This window comes from Hydra vulgaris, chromosome 08 (genome assembly GCF_038396675.1).
Source record: "Hydra vulgaris chromosome 08, alternate assembly HydraT2T_AEP".
NCBI classification, from domain to species: Eukaryota; Metazoa; Cnidaria; class Hydrozoa; order Anthoathecata; family Hydridae; genus Hydra; species Hydra vulgaris.
In genome coordinates, this window is record NC_088927.1 from 30940001 (window position 1) to 30958675 (window position 18675).

The window sequence follows — 18675 nt, forward strand, 5'->3', positions numbered from 1 at the left end:
GGTTAAGACAAAAGAAATGAGTAAAACATAAAACGCATTAGTATTAACTATTTTCTGTATTTGTGTAATATTTCAGTTCAGACCAACATATTACACAAGCACATAAAATAGTTTTTACTTAGGTGTGTTTTATGCTTTATAGCAAATTTAAAAATCAAATACTTCCATAATAGTCATAAAAACAACAATATTTTTATAGCATAACTTAATTGTGGGTGGGTGGGGGACATTTTTTAGCTATATTCAATATTACTATGAAATTTTAATATTAACTATCAATTTCTCAGGTTTTAAAACTATGGCCAATTAAAACTGTGACAAAAGTTAAAAAAATCATAACTCTAATTAATATATATATATATATATATATATATATATATATATATATATATATATATATATATATATATATATATATATATATATATATATATATACACACAATATGCAAAATATATATATATAGATATATATATATATATATATATATATATATATATATATATATATATATATGTATATATATATATATATATATATATATATATATATATATATATATATATATATATATATATATATATATATATATATATATACACACACAATATGCAAAAAAAATAATCGAACACTTTAAAAAAAAAAACTTAATTTTAAAGATTGCATGAAAAAAATGAGTTGTTTGTTACAATATTAAAAAATTTTTTAAATAACTTATCAAGTATTGTTTTAAGAATTTATTTGTCTATATATATATATAAAAGAATTTAGAAAGTAGCAATTTATTTGTCTAAATAGAATTGAGAAAGTAGAAAAGCAATTAGTTCTCAATATTAAGAATTAATCGCTTTTCAAACCTATTGAATTTTACACAATTGATCTAATGATGCATAAATTGACTGCAAAAAAAATAATCATACAGTTCAAAAATAATGACAAATTGATCAAATTAAATGGAAATTAGTATTGAGTGGAACCTCCATTGGCCTTGATGGCCTCAACTAGACAACTTGGTATTGAGTTGACCAAAACTTGGATCTCCTCAGTTGTTATATTATCCCATGCGCTCATTATAGCTTCTTTCAGGTTGTCATTGTTTCTAAATGCTTGGTCGCCAATCTTTGAACCACAAATTTTCTATTGGATTCAAGTCTGGGCTTTGAGATGGCCATTCCAAAACATTGATGTTATTTGTGCAAAGTATACTTTACTTTCTTAGCAGTATATTTTGGATCATCACCCTGCTGGAGTTTGAAATCGTTTCCCATTCTCAATTTTTTAGTAGCTGGTTGCAAGTTGTTATTTTTCTTCACATTACTGACTATATTTCAATCAATTGCACTGTTGGCCTTGCATTTTCTACCAGCTACACTAGCAATGATTCCAATCATATTATGCTTCTTAACAATTGAGGACACAGTCATAAAAGGAATTCCTGTTTCTTTTTCAATCTGACGATAGGATTTTCCTTGATTTAAAATCAACTACAAGGCTTTGTTGTTGATTTGAAAAATCAAGAAAAAAACGAACTTGATGTATTTGATGGTACACTATATTCTATTTTATTTCTAGGACGAAAGTTTATTCAAAAATTACTATTTTCAATTTTACTTACTAGTTTGATTGATCAATTTGCTCGATTTTTACGCTAAATAAAGACTTATTTTGTTACTGTACGACTATATTTTTCGCAGTCAATTTTATGCATCGTTAGATCAAAAGTGTAAAATTTAGTAGGTTTGAAAAGCAATTAAATCACCAATACACAAATAAATTCTTAAAATAATACTTGATATAAGATATCTAAAAGAAAAAGTTTAATATTTTAACGGAAAACTAATTTTTTTGATGCAACCTCTAAAGTTATGATTTTTTTTTTTTGCATACTGTGTGTATGTATATATATATATATATATATATATATATATATATATATATATATATATATATATATATATATATATATATATATATATATATTTAAATATTCTTCTTACCAAGCAGCATTTCTTATATTTTGATGATAATTAATTTCAGCTTGCCTAGTTCTAATCATTTTAATAAATGATCAATTATTTTTAAGTTGATAGTATTTCTTCTAATAACTATTTAAGCCTAATATCAGGTTACAGATGTAACCCAGGTCACAGATGTAACACTGGTTACAGATGTCCTAATGGCTAAAGAGTTTACTAATTATTACTTGTTAAGTAAAATTGTCACCAGATATGAATATAATAGGGAGGTTATAATGGACCTAACTGCCACAAAGTTTAGTTTTGTATGCCTAAACTTAGAGATATATGTCTTTTGCATACCCTTATAATTAATATTTTTAATTAGATATATTGTAACATTCTACTAGCTAAAAACAAAAAGATGTTCTGCATAATACTCTGAATATTCTGCATATTAAATACTATATATTCTGCATATAAAATGCAACAAATTAGTATAACTTTTGTAAACAATGTACAAAAGGGATAGTATGCAATAAATTTCTTAATAATTAAAATAATAGTAATAAGGCTTATTAAAAGCCTATTATTATTAAAAGCTACTAGTTTGTATTTATAAATAGAAATATTTATTTTACTTATGTATGTGTGTGTATATATATATATATATATATATATATATATATATATATATATATATATATATATATATATATATAAACACACACACACATATATATATATATACATATATACATACATATATACTTACATATATATATATAAATATACATATATATATATATATATATATATATATATATATATATATATATATATATAATATATATATATATATATATATATATATATAGGCGTGTGTGTGTGTGATTTGTTCTTCAGGTCTTAGTGACTAAAATGCAATAATATAAAAACTTTTTATCATGTTGTTTTTTTGGTACATATTTTACCCTTAATTAAATTCTATCTATTCTTTCTCAATATTTTAATGCAGGGTATAAAAGGGTATGCAAAAGACATATATCTCTAAGTTTAGACATACAAAACTAAACTTTGTGGCAGTTAGGTCCATTATAACCTCCCTATTATATTCATATCTTGTGACAATTTTACTTTACAAGTAATAATTAGTAAACTCTTTAGCCATTAGGACATCTGTAACCAGTGTTACATCTGTGACCTGGGTTACATTTGTAACCTGGGTTAAATTTGTAACCTGAATTACATCTGTAACATGAGTTACTTTTTTAACCTGGGTTACATTTATAACCTGGGTTACATCTGGGTGACATATAAAAATAAGCAAGTTATCATTGCTTTATACTTTGATGATTGCAAAATGACTTTGGCCCATCACAATTATATGTTAAATAACTTTCTGAGAGTTTCTGGATTTTCTTAAAGCTTCAACCAACAACATATTTGTAAATCTGCTTGTTTTTGCACTGCTAACCACCTTCAATATATATTAGTTACCAATTAGTTACCAAGGCTTTGTCATTCATAATCTTTGATGACTCAAAATCTTCTTTATCTTGGTCATGGATACAACCTATTAGAATTTGGAAGATCTGTTACTTTTTAATGTCGAATGCTGTACTTGTAAAAAATAGTGCTTGTTTCAAACACAAATAAACCAGCATTAAAAAAAGATCACGTTTACAGAAAATTTTTTATTTAAATTTACTTTATTACATTCAAAATGAAATTTAATTGTTGCAAGATTTAGTGCTTTACTTTCTCAAGTCACTAAGATCAAGTCCCAAGTCAAGTCTCAAGTCATTCAGTGACATGTCAAGTCAAGTCATATAATGATCAAAGATTCCTGACAGTGCAGTGGCTAGAGTTCGAAAGCCACTTCCAAAACCTGTCATAAGGACCATGAAGTTCTTAAAAATGCCTCCTACATCGGAGAGCATGGGGGAGTCTAGCCATGGCTCTGGGAGCTACCTTCAAGCAGTCAAATTGCAATTATAAAATACAGCATGAGCATAATAATAATTATAAGTTTATACTTTATTATAATAAAGTAATACTTTTAAGCTGTAAAAGTAAAATAAATCTTCCGTAGTATAGTAGTTAAAGAGTCATCATATAAAATACAGTACAATTACACTTCTTAAGCTGTTAAGCATATATACTAAAGCTGTCAATCTTTCATTAATTTTTAACAAAAATTACTAATACTGATTTTCATAAAAATTATTATAGTAATTTATCTGTGCTACATTTTAAAAACACAAACTGACAGTGTCAGAATTTAAACTTGCGCTTAGGGCTCATAATCAGGCCACCCTAACTGAATATCCTTTTAACAAGAGCACTGCTTGCAGGTATCACAAAAGCATATTTGGCAGCACTTTTGAGAATTGGTAACTTTTGCCCATGCATTTTCCAAAATTGGAGACAGTCTATATCAAGGGTGTTAAAATTAGATGCAAACACTAAATTGATCAGTTCCTCATAGCAATAAAACTGAGTATCAAAACTTTTAACAGGTAATAGTAATGTAGCTCCAGTCTGACTGACAGGTGTAGTTCTACAACATGAGTACAAAGATGAATTAACCCTTGACTTCATAGGGGAAGGTTTTCTGGTAAGACTTTTCCATCCATGGCAACAAAGGTATGGTTAAACTGCTTGTTGCAGAACTGACGAACTTTGGAAAGAATATTTGTCTTTAAGTTGTCTGCTTGGCCTGGACTGACATGACATAGCTTTTCAGTCCAAAAGAAGCAAAATCATCTATTGATGGGATAAGGTCAACATTCGTAAATTTTTTTTCTTCTTTAAATTTACCTCCCCAAGGCCGAGAAGGTCACTACAGATGAGGAGGCTATTTAATTGTAGTTACAACCCTCTCTCAACGCAACAACTCCAAAACACAAACCTTGATGAACAAATCTTTTTTAAAGACTATTTTGCAGTGCCTGTTTAATACCGGACAGATAAGTTGTATTAAATTGTTCTAAGTAAATATATAGCCCGTCAATAGAAGGAACTACTGATGAAACTGTAACATTTTTTTCACCTTGAGTCATACCAGCGGCTTTGAGAAATAGTTGCAATAAATCAACAACTTCTCAACTTCAAGTTGCACATATTCTCTTTCGTTTAGTATTAGATAGTGGTAACTTAATTCATCAAGTAGGTTTTTCAAATGCTTTTTATATGACGGAATATGGTACTGCAAATTATTGCGTTTACTCGAGGAATACCCTGGAGCCAAACATTTTATGAAAAGCCTCTTAAAATGTTGTACTAGTATAAAGCAAAGTGCATATTTTGGATGCTTTAGCTTGAGCAAAGTAAATTTTTGTCTCTTTGAGACCATCAATAACAGCTAATTGTAGGGTGTGAGCAAAACAACTTAGTCTGGTAACCTATTGTCTTGGGGTAAAGCTGATTGATATTTTGAATTATTTCATCCAGTGTCGTGATGTCTTCACACATGTCTTGAATTTCTACGTCATCGTGAAGTTCCTCTGCAAGTCTATCACAACCACCTCGGGTTCTTCTGGAAAATATGTAGTGAATGCTTTGCGCATGTTTGAGGCATTGTTTGTCACAATATACACAACTTTGTCAAGTCTTGTGTTCTGCTAAGTTATCCCAAGTATGAGCACCTCTAAAAACCTATTGCATGCCAACAGTTGTGTGTGACAGTATTAGATATGCATGTAACGCGCTTTACACCAAGGTAACCCCTCATTTTTCTATCTGACTAAATATCAAGTGTTAGGGAAATGCTTGCAGCATGAAATAAATTTCAGTTAAGTTTTCCTTTGCATTTGTGTACATTTCCTCTAAATAGATTTTTATGGCAGAACAGCTAATGGTTGAGCACTGAGGATCAAGAACACTATTGTATAGCATAAAATGTTCCCTTTCTACAATAGACATGGGTAGTGATGCACAAACTACAAGATGCTTCACAATCGCTGCCAAAATTCTTTGTTGCTTGGCGTGGGTGCAGCTATATGTTGTAGTAGAACTCTCTCCCAAAGCAACTACAAATAATAAATGCAATGTCATTCTCATTTTTTATTGTATAAAGTAATAACCCATGATCTTTAATGCTAAGCTTCATAAGCTAAGCTCAAAGCTTTATTCAAAAGCTTAGGGTTAAGAGGTCAGATGTAGTAAAACACTAGGATATATTATTGTACAAGCTAATAAGAACTATAAGAACTGTTATAGGATGTCATACTAGACTACTAGTCTACTAGAGGTAAAGAATTACCGTGTAGAGCAAGCAAACCTGCTGGTATATTTATATATTTTATATATCTAATAAAAAAAAATTATTATAAGTAAATAACCTCACCTGCTCAAAAGTCTGAAATCTTAGATTGGTCAGCTGTAGCAGCTGCAGGTCTAGTCTGAATAAACTTTTGATATAATGGATATTTTCCTGTATGTGTTTTTAAATAGCAAATAAAGTTGCTAGTAGTTGCAATTCCATAGGTAATTAAGTCTTGACAAAATTTCCATCAAACTGATCTAGTTTTTCTTTTTTTTTCTTAAACTTTGTAAAACCAAAATAATTACATAGATGTCTGAATTTTTATCTTTTGACGATATTGCAAGCAGAGGAATTTATCAAGGTCTACATAACTATTTTGTTTAGTTTAATTTTCATTTATAAATTTTGATAGGTTCAATTTTCTATGGCTTCTTGTATCTCATTTAAGCCTGCAAAGCAGACACTGGCACAATGATTTATCTACAACAACTTCTCTTTTTAGTTTTTGTAACATTTTTTGAAAGGATCTTCCACTGATTTGATAATATTCAAATCTTTCTATCAGATTAAAATAACTAACTGTTAAGTGATTTTATATAAAACTTAAAAAAATAAACTAAAATTTTTGAACTTCCTTTTTTTAAAAAAATGTTTTAATCCAAATGCCACAAATGAAGAGGACAAGAGTTCATTTTTACATTAAAACCATAACCCACAAACTGTATTTTTTTGTTAGTGGATTATAATTTTAATTTAAAAATTACTCATTTAAAAACTAAACATTAAAATTAGTGAATATAATTGTTATAATTATCACTCTGTTCTTATGGTCAGTGCAAATTTAAAAGGATTTCATTGAATGAAGTTAATATTATATTTTACTATTATTTTTAGTATTTAAATTATTAACCTAATATAAAATAACTAAAAACTAACTTTACCCAAAAAATCATATAAAGTTGAATTATTTAATGGACAAAACGAGATTAAAAAAAATTAAACGAAATACCAATTTTTTGTATTTAAATCAAGATATTTTCCTACTAAGGTCAAATTCAATACCACATATGCAATACATGTAATCAATACCAAAGCAACTTTAATCATAAAAGAAAGTTGAATAAGAGTTGAAACAGTGAAAACAACCAAAACACCAGTAAATGTGAAGTACTGAAAGATTAATTTTTTTCAACTCTGAATTTTAGATTTCATAACTTAATATTAATAACATATAAAAAGCATAATCAGGGTTCATGGCAGTTTTAGAAATCCATTTTCCCTGAGTTTTCCCTGAGTATTCCCTGATTTTTACCCAATTTCAAGTACTTTTTCGCTGAGTTTGGATGGTAAAAATTATATAATTTTTCTTGTTAATGTTAAAGGATATAATACTTTCGCAACTGAATCCATGTTCTCCTAATATTTATTTTAGAATTTTTTAAGGAGTTAAATACTTCTTCTTAATTAATTGATAGCAAGCTGTTAAAGGAAGGTTTTTAAGTATAAAAAAGTAGTTTAATAAGGAAAAAAAATATAAAAAATATATTTTCAAAAATAACAATTTTTATCTATCATATAATCTTATATAAAACTAAAAAATATTCCTTGAGTTTTCCCTGATTTTAAAGATTTTCAAAAAAAGTTCCCTGAATTTTCCAGGTATTTCCTGATTTTTTTAGAATTTAAAAACTTTTTCCTGGTTTTCCAGGTTTTCCCTGAGTGCCATGAACCCTGAAAATATTTACCACAGGATAAAAAAAATGTTTACCACAGGATATTTAAATGATTGGGGATCTAACTTGAGCAACATCTGTAAAACGAATTAAAAATAAAGTAAATTAATACAACAAAAATATAATTTAATAACTTTAAAAATAGTTCTCATAAATTTTTATTTCAAATAAAACAAATGAAAAATAACTATAAAGATAAAAAACAAATATTTAAGAACTTTTTATTGTATTTAATAAATATGAATGTTTCTGTTCCTTTACAATAAACATGTTTCTGTCTTTAACATCAAAGTTTTACTCAACATATAAGTTTTACTCAACATATAAAAATACCTTTATAAGATTTAAAGTTAAATTCTTCTTTCATTATTCATACATTATAACAAAAATACACAAATTACAAATTAAAAATACAACAAACACCATGAATATACTGTAGACATCACTACACAACTGAACATTCTACAGTCAACACTACAAAACGAAATATACTGATACCACTGCATGACTGGATATACTGAAGACACCATTATGAAACTGGATACATTAGAAAGACTTTAACTGAACATACTGCAGAGACTTACATTGAATATATTGTAGAGGCATGATTTTTCATATCATGATTTTAGAAAATTTTTTTTTAGGAAAAGCAAACTTTGTTCTTGCTTACATCATCAAAAACCACTGATATTAGCACACAAACGATGCATAAAAATGAAATAGCGTCCACAATTCTTGCATATGGAATCGATAACTTTAATGACTTTAGCACAAGTGATAAGGATTTCTAAAATGAAAGTATTTTTTTGAAAAAAAAAAAAAGAAAACTTGAAAATTATAAATAGAACTTTATTTCAAAATTTGAAAAAACCTTCTTCCTATGAGAATCAATCATAAAAAATGCCAAAACACATAAAAATAATAAATTCATTCCAAAAGTAATAAAATTTGCCAAGTACCTGAAAAACAATAATTAATATTTGTAACTATTAAAAGAATATTGATAGATATATAAAAAAAATTTCTAAAGTACATCTATTTAATCTTGAGTCTCAATTTTAAATATAAAAACACATAAGTGTTGTAAGAAAACAAGACATCTCTCTCTTGTGGAAAAACTCAAGAATTAAAAAATGTCCACTAGTAATGAGTTATTTATATATCTTACATTGCCTTGGTTACATTGCACATTGCCTTGGTTTCAAAGTTACAAAAAAAACTGTTGAAAAGATTGAAAAAATAATTTAAAGTTTTTAATTGTATTGCCTCATTAATGCAGTAGTGACTTGTGAATATTAAAGAGTTCAAATTAGGTAGCACACAGAAATACATTTAACATTTTATGTCCACTCTTAAATGAGTAAATGAGAATTAAAAAATCATACAAAAATATTATAACAATTAGAGATAACCTGAACACTTCTTTTTGTCTATTCAAGTTATTTCTCATAAAAGTTTTTTTAAAATATTTTTATGCACTCCCAGCATTAGTTCTGTAAAACAGTTCAAAACAGTTCAATACTGCAAAACAGTTCAAAAATTTTATAGTAAATTTATTTTTGAAAAGACATGTGCATATCATTTTTATTTTAGTAAAATATATTTTTTTAAAACAAACTAACACACTTTTGCCCTATTTTTGTCTTGATTATGTCCTGTAACTTTTACATATAAAACAAATGTTAAGAATTTAAAACAGTTTAAACAATGGCTATAATAAACTACAATAGTCAAGTGATGTTCAATTAAATAAACAAAAAAGCAAAGAAAAAATAGAATATTTAAACATACAGACAATGAAAAATTTAATATATAATGCTAGACTAGGTGCAACTTATTTTTTCAAAACAACTAATTTTTTAATTTTTGCTAACTAACTGTAATAACAACTTATATTTTAATTTTTGCTGTAAAAAAGCTCTTTACAGCAAAAATTAAAAAATTAATTTAACAATAATTAGTTTTAATTATTTTTAACCGTAAAAAAGTATATCTTAGCTAAATGCAAACGTATATATTAGCCATTCAAATTGGTAATCAGGGTCGACGACACAGATTACCAATTAGAATGGCACTCAAAGTGAAGGGGCACAATCATCAATTTCTAAAAAAATCCTGTCTATGTATGGAAAATTCTGTCTTGAAAAGTCTATGTTTAGAAATTTCTTAGATAAAAAAAAAAAAAAAAAAAATAATTCTTAATAAAAATAATCCTTTATAAAAAAAAGTGGGGGGCCAAGGGAGCCCTAGTGGTATCAGCCCTGGTAATATTTGTTTAGCACCGTGTTAAAAAATTCACTTAAAAATACTATTAGTATAAACAATTACAACTTTTGTAGCTTTTCTCTTAAACTGAATTTTAATAATATAAAATCATGATTAAGTGTAGAAATTTTTTTTTATCCATTTTTTGAAATTGTGTGAAGGGAGAAATTAATATTTGAAAGCATTATTAAAAAATACAACAAAAGTGTAAACCTTGATCACTTGAACTAATATTAGGTTTAAATCTAAATTGTTCATTAAGTTTGAAACTTCTCAGAGCTTAATTACTGAGTAAAGAGATCTGACCATAACTTAACAACCATATCAACTTATCATTCACTCATTAATTGAAACTTGATAATAATGAACATTTCAAAAACAATCATGTCTACAAATAAAAAAAATTGTCTTGATACATACTAGACAGGAGGAGAGAGAGATTCTTAAAAATGCCATAAAATGTCACATAGGGGAGATAGAGTTTTAAAAAAAAAACGAAGAATTTCACATATTATTAAAATGGCCTTTAATACTCATTATAAATGTTCAAATAAGTTGATCTCAACAAAAAAGAATCTTTTTGAATTCTTTTTGAATTCACTGTATTTTTAATGTAACACTTAAATCAAACATTTGTTTGAGTCGATTGAAACAATTGTAAGAAAATGGGTTGAAAATTTCATGCGCATAATGTTTTCTCTTTCAAATCATTAAAGGTATATATAACATTGGTGGATTTGGGAAACTACTGACTAAAAAAATATTAAATTAAATGTTTACTAACTTCACTAATTGATTTTGATTCTTTCGAACTAAATTAAATATATATTTTAGATTTAGTATTACAATGCCTAGTAAAGTTTGGTATTGAAAAAACTACACTTTTTATTTCATTTACAATATTTTGATAATATTTAGTGAAACTAAAATTAATATAATGGAGAAGTATTAATAGTGTTTCTCATTTAACAGTTTGTTTGAAATTATTTTGTTTGTTTGAGTCATTGTATTATTATAAAAATTATTAAACCATAGATAAAGTTTTCATAACATTTTTAATAATAATTTTAAATATTTATAGCTCTAAAATTATATTTTTTATAACCTGATTTAAAAAAAAAATTTTATTACATTATAAAAATTGCTACAGCAAAATATTAACAACTTTAAAAAGTTATAAATTTGTCTATTAATAATATCTTACAGTGTAAAAAATAAGTATAGCTGTTTGAAAAGTTCAGAAATGTATAACTGATGTTGAATTATTGTTTAGAAAATTAAAAAAAAATAATAGTAAAATTAATATATATATATTTTTTACATTATTCACCTCCCCAAGGCCTGAGGGGGGCCACTACAGTCGAGGAGGCTACTCATTTTTTTTTGTATTTTTTCCGTTTTTTTTTTTAGTTGTTATTCGTGGTGCATCCCTCTCTCAACTCTTCAACTCCGAAATACGAACCTTGCCGAGCAAGGCCGCTGCACGGAGAAACTAAGTTGATATATATATATATATATATATATATATATATATATATATATATATATATATATATATATATATATATATATATATATATATATATATATATATATATATAATTTTATATTGTTTGAATAACATATATATATGTTGTTCAAACAATATAAAATGACTGAAACTTTTCTAGTAGGTATTGTTAAATATTATTATATTAGAAGAAAATAAATTTCTTTTCTTATATTATTTCTTTTCTTGAAATTAACCACACAAATGTTGATGCTGTTCTACAGGCTGCAAAATTGTTGTTCTTTATTGTACTACAAGTTGCACGTTGCTGTACTTCATTGTCATCATGTGTGAAAACCTTTTTCACACATGAAAATAATTTTTGAGCATTGCAATTACTCTCTCTGCTGGGTCAATTGTGCACAGAAAGTTTTGAACAAAAATTTTCTGAAAGATTTTTTTTTTTCATAGATTTAGTGATTACAGGAGCCATGTTAAATTATTAAATTCTAGAAGCTTCAAAAGCATCCAAGCTATTGGTGAAACAAAGGAAGCCAAAGTACTGTTCTTGGCTCTGATTGAATTTCTTGGTTACCCATGAATTTCTAAAGCTTTTAAGCAAAGGCGGATTTTTTCTTTAGCGATTTTCAGAAGAAAAGAGTGTAGTGGTATCACTTCTCCAGTATCAGGTCTTCTAATGGCAGTGAAATCTTATTCACTTTTCGTCCCTTAAAAACTGTGAGATCTTTAAGCAGATTCATGTCATTGATTGGTGCATTGGCATCATTTGTTCAGGTAAGCCAGTTGTTTTCAAAATTCATAAAAGCAGACAAATCTCTCAAGGTCTGTTGAGTGGTTAAACTGATGTTTGAACAAAATCACCTTTCCACTATGCAGAAAATATGGCTATCTAGTGGGCTTTGTAAAAAGCACTAGATTTGTAAAAAAGAAATCTATCTAGTGACATTTCTTCAGCAAAATTGCTGCCAATTTGTAAAGCTAAAGGTAATAACTTCTATGTTGCTAAGCCTTATTTTAGAGTAGATCCAGGACATATTTGCACACATGTTCTCCCAATTACATTTTTTTAATTTGATTTTTAATCCAGTAAGAAGTCAATATCTTCCTTCTTTGAGGCAGCAGATCAACTACAATCACTTTGAATTGTTTAAATGGCATCACCAGCAGAGAAGACTTTTTAAAATCTTAATTCTATTTTAACCATCTTCTCTTTGAATTCTTCTTTTTTGGCTATTTGATTTGGAGATTAAAAATAATATTTGTCTAATATTAAAAATAATAATTCACGTTTGAATGTGAATTTGATTTGGAGATTCACTTTTGAAATATTTTTTCAGGGAGGTCCACTCATTGTAGAAAAACACAGCATGACTTTGTCATGAGCTTTTTGTCTTTTCATAAGTTTCATTGGAATCTAATCACAGATGACTTTAATTTAAATTAATTCGTTTAATTTTATAAAGTTTTTTTTTTCAGAGTATCACAATTTTTTTCATTCTCATTTAATTTCAATAACTACTAGATATATCTATATATCTATAGATAATCATCGTCCGACTAAAAAAAATGTTAATCATCACTAGTTTATGTCAGAGTAGTATCACAATTTTTTTCCATGGCTGAAAATTTAAACTTAAAACTTAAAAAAATGGGTAGAATTTTATTTTTAATCTTTACATAAATGTAAAAAAATATAAAAAATCTTTTATATAAATATAATTGCTGACTGATTACCTTCGAGTTCACAAAAAAAATTTAATGAAATAAGACACTTTTAAATAAAAATAACACAGGTTTGAATAAAACTAAATCACAAAAACAAAACAAATATTTGAAATTGAAAAAAAATTAGCTTATTTACTTACTAGTAAAAATCTTTAAAAAAAAAATTAGATAAAAAACTAATTGTGATATCGAAAAACCAGTATGCATGATTAAAGAAATAATTGATTTTTTATATATATATTAGGGTGTTTTATATTTTATCAATTTTTGAAATCGAACTCCCCAATCAATTTATAAATTGACCATTTATATTAAAATAAGTTTGAGTAAAAAAAAAGAAAATTATTATTTTTAGGATCCCTGCCAGTTCGATTTTGGGCCAAAAATGTTGGGTGTTTTAAACGCCTGGCGGGGACCTTAAAATTTATTCTATAAAATTTTTTATTCTTTTAAATATATATGTTAAATTGAATATTAATTGGATAAAATTATATGTTGAATTGAATATTACTCAAATTAAAAGTGCATTTTGAAAAAATTGAGAAATTAGTCTACAAAATCTTCTGAAATTGATAAAAAACCCACAATTTTCATTACAAAAACCTACTTTGTAACTTGTTGGCATATAAAAAATGTATTTGATTTCCTAATAAACTAATTTCAGCTACAGATAAAACAATAACCTGGATAGTTTTTGTAATAGTGTCAAATGAGGTTTATATAGGTCTTAAAAAAATGTTCTTTTATCCTTGGAGGTAGCCTGACCCTTAAGCTAACCTTAATAGCCTAATAATAATAGTTTATTTTAGTTCTTTTTAAAATAAAAAGACTTAATGAACTTACTGCAACATGGTTATAAGCAGGGTTGCATGGTTTTAACCAAATGGTTTAAACCATTGGTTTAAACCATTGGTTTAAACCATGGTTTAAACCAATTTAAAAAATATTGGTTTAAACCAAATTAATGTTTTTTTAAAAAGACTTGAACTTACAACAGAAAACTAAAACAGGGTTATGTTAACAAATACAACTAATCTTCAATATAGATATTTTTTTTAAATCCATGATTTTTGTTTCTGTTTTTTCATAGAATAGAGTCCTCAGTGTTCTTATAGAACAGAGCAGTAACAAATTAGTAATAACACTTATTTATCTGTTTTCTTCTACAGGCTTTTTCTCCTTCATTAGGTTCATCAAGAAGCATTGCTTCCTGATGAACTTATTTCATCAGGAAGTTTTCTAAACGATATACATATATATTTACATATATATATATATATATATAATATATATATATATATATATATATATATATATATATATATATATATATATATATATATATATATATATATATATATATATATATATACATATATATATATCTTGATGTCAATTTTAGAAAGGTTACCACCCTGAATAACAGTGGATTAACTCCTATTATATATATATATATATATATATATATATATATATATATATATATATATATATATATATATATATATATATATATATATATATATATATATATATATATATATATATATATATATATATATATAAGGAGGTAATCCACTGTTATTCAGGGTGGTAACCTTTTTACAATTGACATCAAGAGGTAATCCACTGTTATTCGACGTTTTAGTCCTCTCATATGTTTATAAAAAATATATTCAAAGAATTAGCATGGTGTTTGACTATGAATGCTTAGAAGTACAAATGATCCAACAATTCCTAGAGCATCTGCTAAGTTACCAAAAATATGCATAAATGGTGTAGCAAAATATCATATATTATTACTGACCTTTTAAAGCGACTTAAATTTCCTGAAGATAAAAAGGTAAATGTCTCAATTGCAACATGAAATAAACCAACAACAATATTCACATATGCACATGCAACATCAATTCAGCAAAATCAATCAAAACCAAAAGAAACTGAGGTGATAATGATGGCAAAAATGACAAACGAGTTTAATAATAAAAAAGGAATTGAAAACAACATCATTATAAGTGGGGTAGCTGATTATACTACTTTAAACATATAAATTAATGAAGAAAATGATAAGAAAACCATTGAAACATTACTAAAAGAAATTAAACCAGATTTTTCAATAACAAATTCAAAAAGAATAATTCGAATAACTTAAAATAACAATAGACCAGAAAGACCACCTGACCTTATCTTAGTTGAATTGGAGAACAAAGAAACTCAAAATTTTTAAATTAAAAATTCCAAAAAATCAAATGGTAATACCAACTTCAAAAATATTTTTATCAAGAAAGACAAAACTGCAAACGAGAGATTGTTCGACAGTGAACTCAGAAAAGTTAGAAATACTAGAAACACAGCACTTGCTCATGAAGTTGAGGGAACAAACGGGAGGCAACGATACAATGTGCACAATGGAAAAAAATTTTAATTGGGATATACAGTCAGGTGAGCTAAAATGAATTGAAATTAAATCTGCATAATTTACGTATAAAAATTGAAAGGTCCTCTACATTAAATTTAAGTATACAAAATGTTCAATCTGCTATAAAAAAATCTGCTATCGTTCCTGATATAGTACATATTCATTCTCTAGATATTTTTATACTCACTGAAACTTGGATAAAATCAGACAACGCTGCTGCAATTCAAAAAGATATGGCCCCAGCAGGCTTTAAAACAAGTCAGTACTGTCAATCAGATCATCGTGGAGAAGGCGTTGCAAACCACTCTAGTTATTGTCTGCATGCCTGTCTTATGAACGTACATCTGCTAAAATAAATCTGTCAAATAATATCTACAATATTATTGCTATTTATCGATCAAATCCGATCATTCCAAGTAGTATTTTCTTTTTCGATTTATCTGATCTCCTAGAAAATCTTTAAGCATTATTTGGAGAAATACTTCTTTGTGGTACTTCTCCATTAAACTACAATCCAAGACTTGCTGAGATTCTAGAGACCTACAACATGATACAAAGAGTTTAATCTCCAACTCGCATATCATCTACTACCGGTATAGCCAACTTGCTTGATCTTGTAATAAATCGACATGACAAAATTTACTCAACAGATTTCAAGTAACTGATGAGGGTATTTCAGATCACTATATGATTCGGGTTGCACTTTATCATCAACCTTTAAATAGTAAAACTGTTTGGTTTTCAAAACGAAACTTTAGAAAACTAAACTTTTCATGCTTTATAAAAGAATTGCAAGTAATGCCATCTTGCTTGTCACCTGAAAACAATGTGGATGATTATGCTGAACAAATAAGAGCAAATATAACAACTGTTCGCGATCATTTAGCACCGGAAAATTCGGTGAATGTTTAATGCAACCTGGTAAACATGATGATAAATGGTTATCTTCAGATGCCCAGAATAAAAAAATCAGATATCTTAAATTGGAGCGTTGTTATAAAAAAACTGGAAACTTATCAAATAAAAAACAAATCGAATTGCATGTCGTAAGGCATCACCAGCAATTCATAAATCCAGATGTAATCATTATAAGGCAAAACTAAATTCAGCATATGGTAATCAGAAAGAAACTTGGAATATTGCCTAGAAATTACTACATTCAAACAGTTCTAAAACACAATACCAGAAGCAAAATGCAATATAAAAAGTCAATATTTCATATTGACTTTTTATATTGCAAAAAAAAACAAAGTATAAAAAATACTATCCAGGAAAGACTTGCAAGAAACCCAAAATCTATATTCATCTCAGAGTTATATCCCCCGGTAAATATTTTAACAAAATTTGGCACAGTCACACCTACAGATGTGTCAAAAACAATCAAAGCTCTCAAACCTAAGACATCGCCACTTGGAATTATTCCAACAAAGCTCACCTTGCTGACCACTCATTCAAATCTGGAATTTTCCCAGCCTCATATAAAGTTGCTCAAATAACACCAATTCCCAAAAAGTAAGGGCTAGCAGAATTTGACTTATCAAATCTACGCCCAATATCAAATCTTAATCCAAAATACTTGAAAAGCTTGCATTATCTCGTTTTCTTCCACGCGTAACTTCATCTATTAACTTCAATCTTTTACAATCTGGTTTTAGATCGAATCACTCACCCAAAACAGCACTATTAAAGATATGCAATGACATCCTCATAAACATTTATGATGCTTTGAACACTGTTCTCCTATCTCTAGACATATCTTCAGCATTTGATACAATTGATCACAGCCTGCTGATTTCCCGTATTAAAGATGAATTTGGTGTCACAGATATTGCACTAAAATGGCTGACATCATACTTGCATTCTCAAAATTCTTTTGTTTCTATTGGACCAACAAAATTTAGACTAATAGCAAGTACAATAGGAGTACCACAGGTTAGTGTATTAGGTCCATTTCTATTTTCCATGTTTGTTTCACCTATATATCGTATTACAGATAAACTCGGTACCAAACATCATCAATATGCTGATGATACCCAAATTTATACGTTCGTCAACCCAGGCATAGATAGCATTAATGAAGCCAACGTGTGTGTTAATGCAGTAACAAAGTGGTTTCTAGAAAATGGACTTCTGCGACGGCTGTTTCACTCAATATAAAAACGCGCGTGACGTCATGAGTTTATCAAAAAAAAAAGTATTTCCGCATAAAAAGTATAAAAATTCAAATTAATAGTAACTTTTTTATATAAAGGCTTTCATCTTGCAATTAAAAAAATATAAAAGATCTATCTTTCCTTGTTAAATAAATATTTACATTAATTGGTATAAAAATAAATATTGCCAAAATATTTTCAATAATTTAGAACCACTTTTCTAATTTTCGCATATTTTCCGGAAAACATGAGTTGGGCCAACTAAGATTTCATAACATAGCTTTGTGCTTGATATTTGAAATTTGGAACACTTAACTCTAAATGTACATTCTATCAGATTCCTGCGTTATCTTAGAGATTTTTTTCACAAAAAGACTGTTTTTAAAGCATTTATATTTTTTAATTGATCGTTTTTAAATGCAAAACGTAACTTTTTTGATGGATGACGTAAGTTAATGAAATTTCAACTTTTTATGCAAATGAAAATAAAAAAATTGTTTTACTTGCCTTCAGCTATGTTATGAATTACGTTTTCAAAAATGTCATGTTTTACAACTAATCTTGTTAGTTTTAGGCGTACATTTGTGCATAGTCATAAAAAGAAGAGTTTTACGTAGGGGAGAATTACACACGCTAACATTTTGA

At 27.1% G+C, this 18675-nt stretch overlaps 1 long non-coding RNA gene across 1 annotated transcript in view; it reads right to left on the reverse strand.

The window, feature by feature from the left end:
* The window catches only part of LOC136084287 (uncharacterized), a 13282-nt gene extending 4535 nt beyond the window's left edge, over positions 1 to 8747 (reverse strand). The window contains exons 1-3 of the long non-coding RNA XR_010640452.1: positions 8629 to 8747; positions 7994 to 8035; positions 7235 to 7395 (exon numbers count right to left, since the gene is read on the reverse strand). This is a non-coding gene — a long non-coding RNA (uncharacterized LOC136084287). The remainder of the gene's footprint in view (positions 1 to 7234; positions 7396 to 7993; positions 8036 to 8628) is intronic.
* Between the last annotated feature and the right edge of the window lie 9928 nt (positions 8748 to 18675).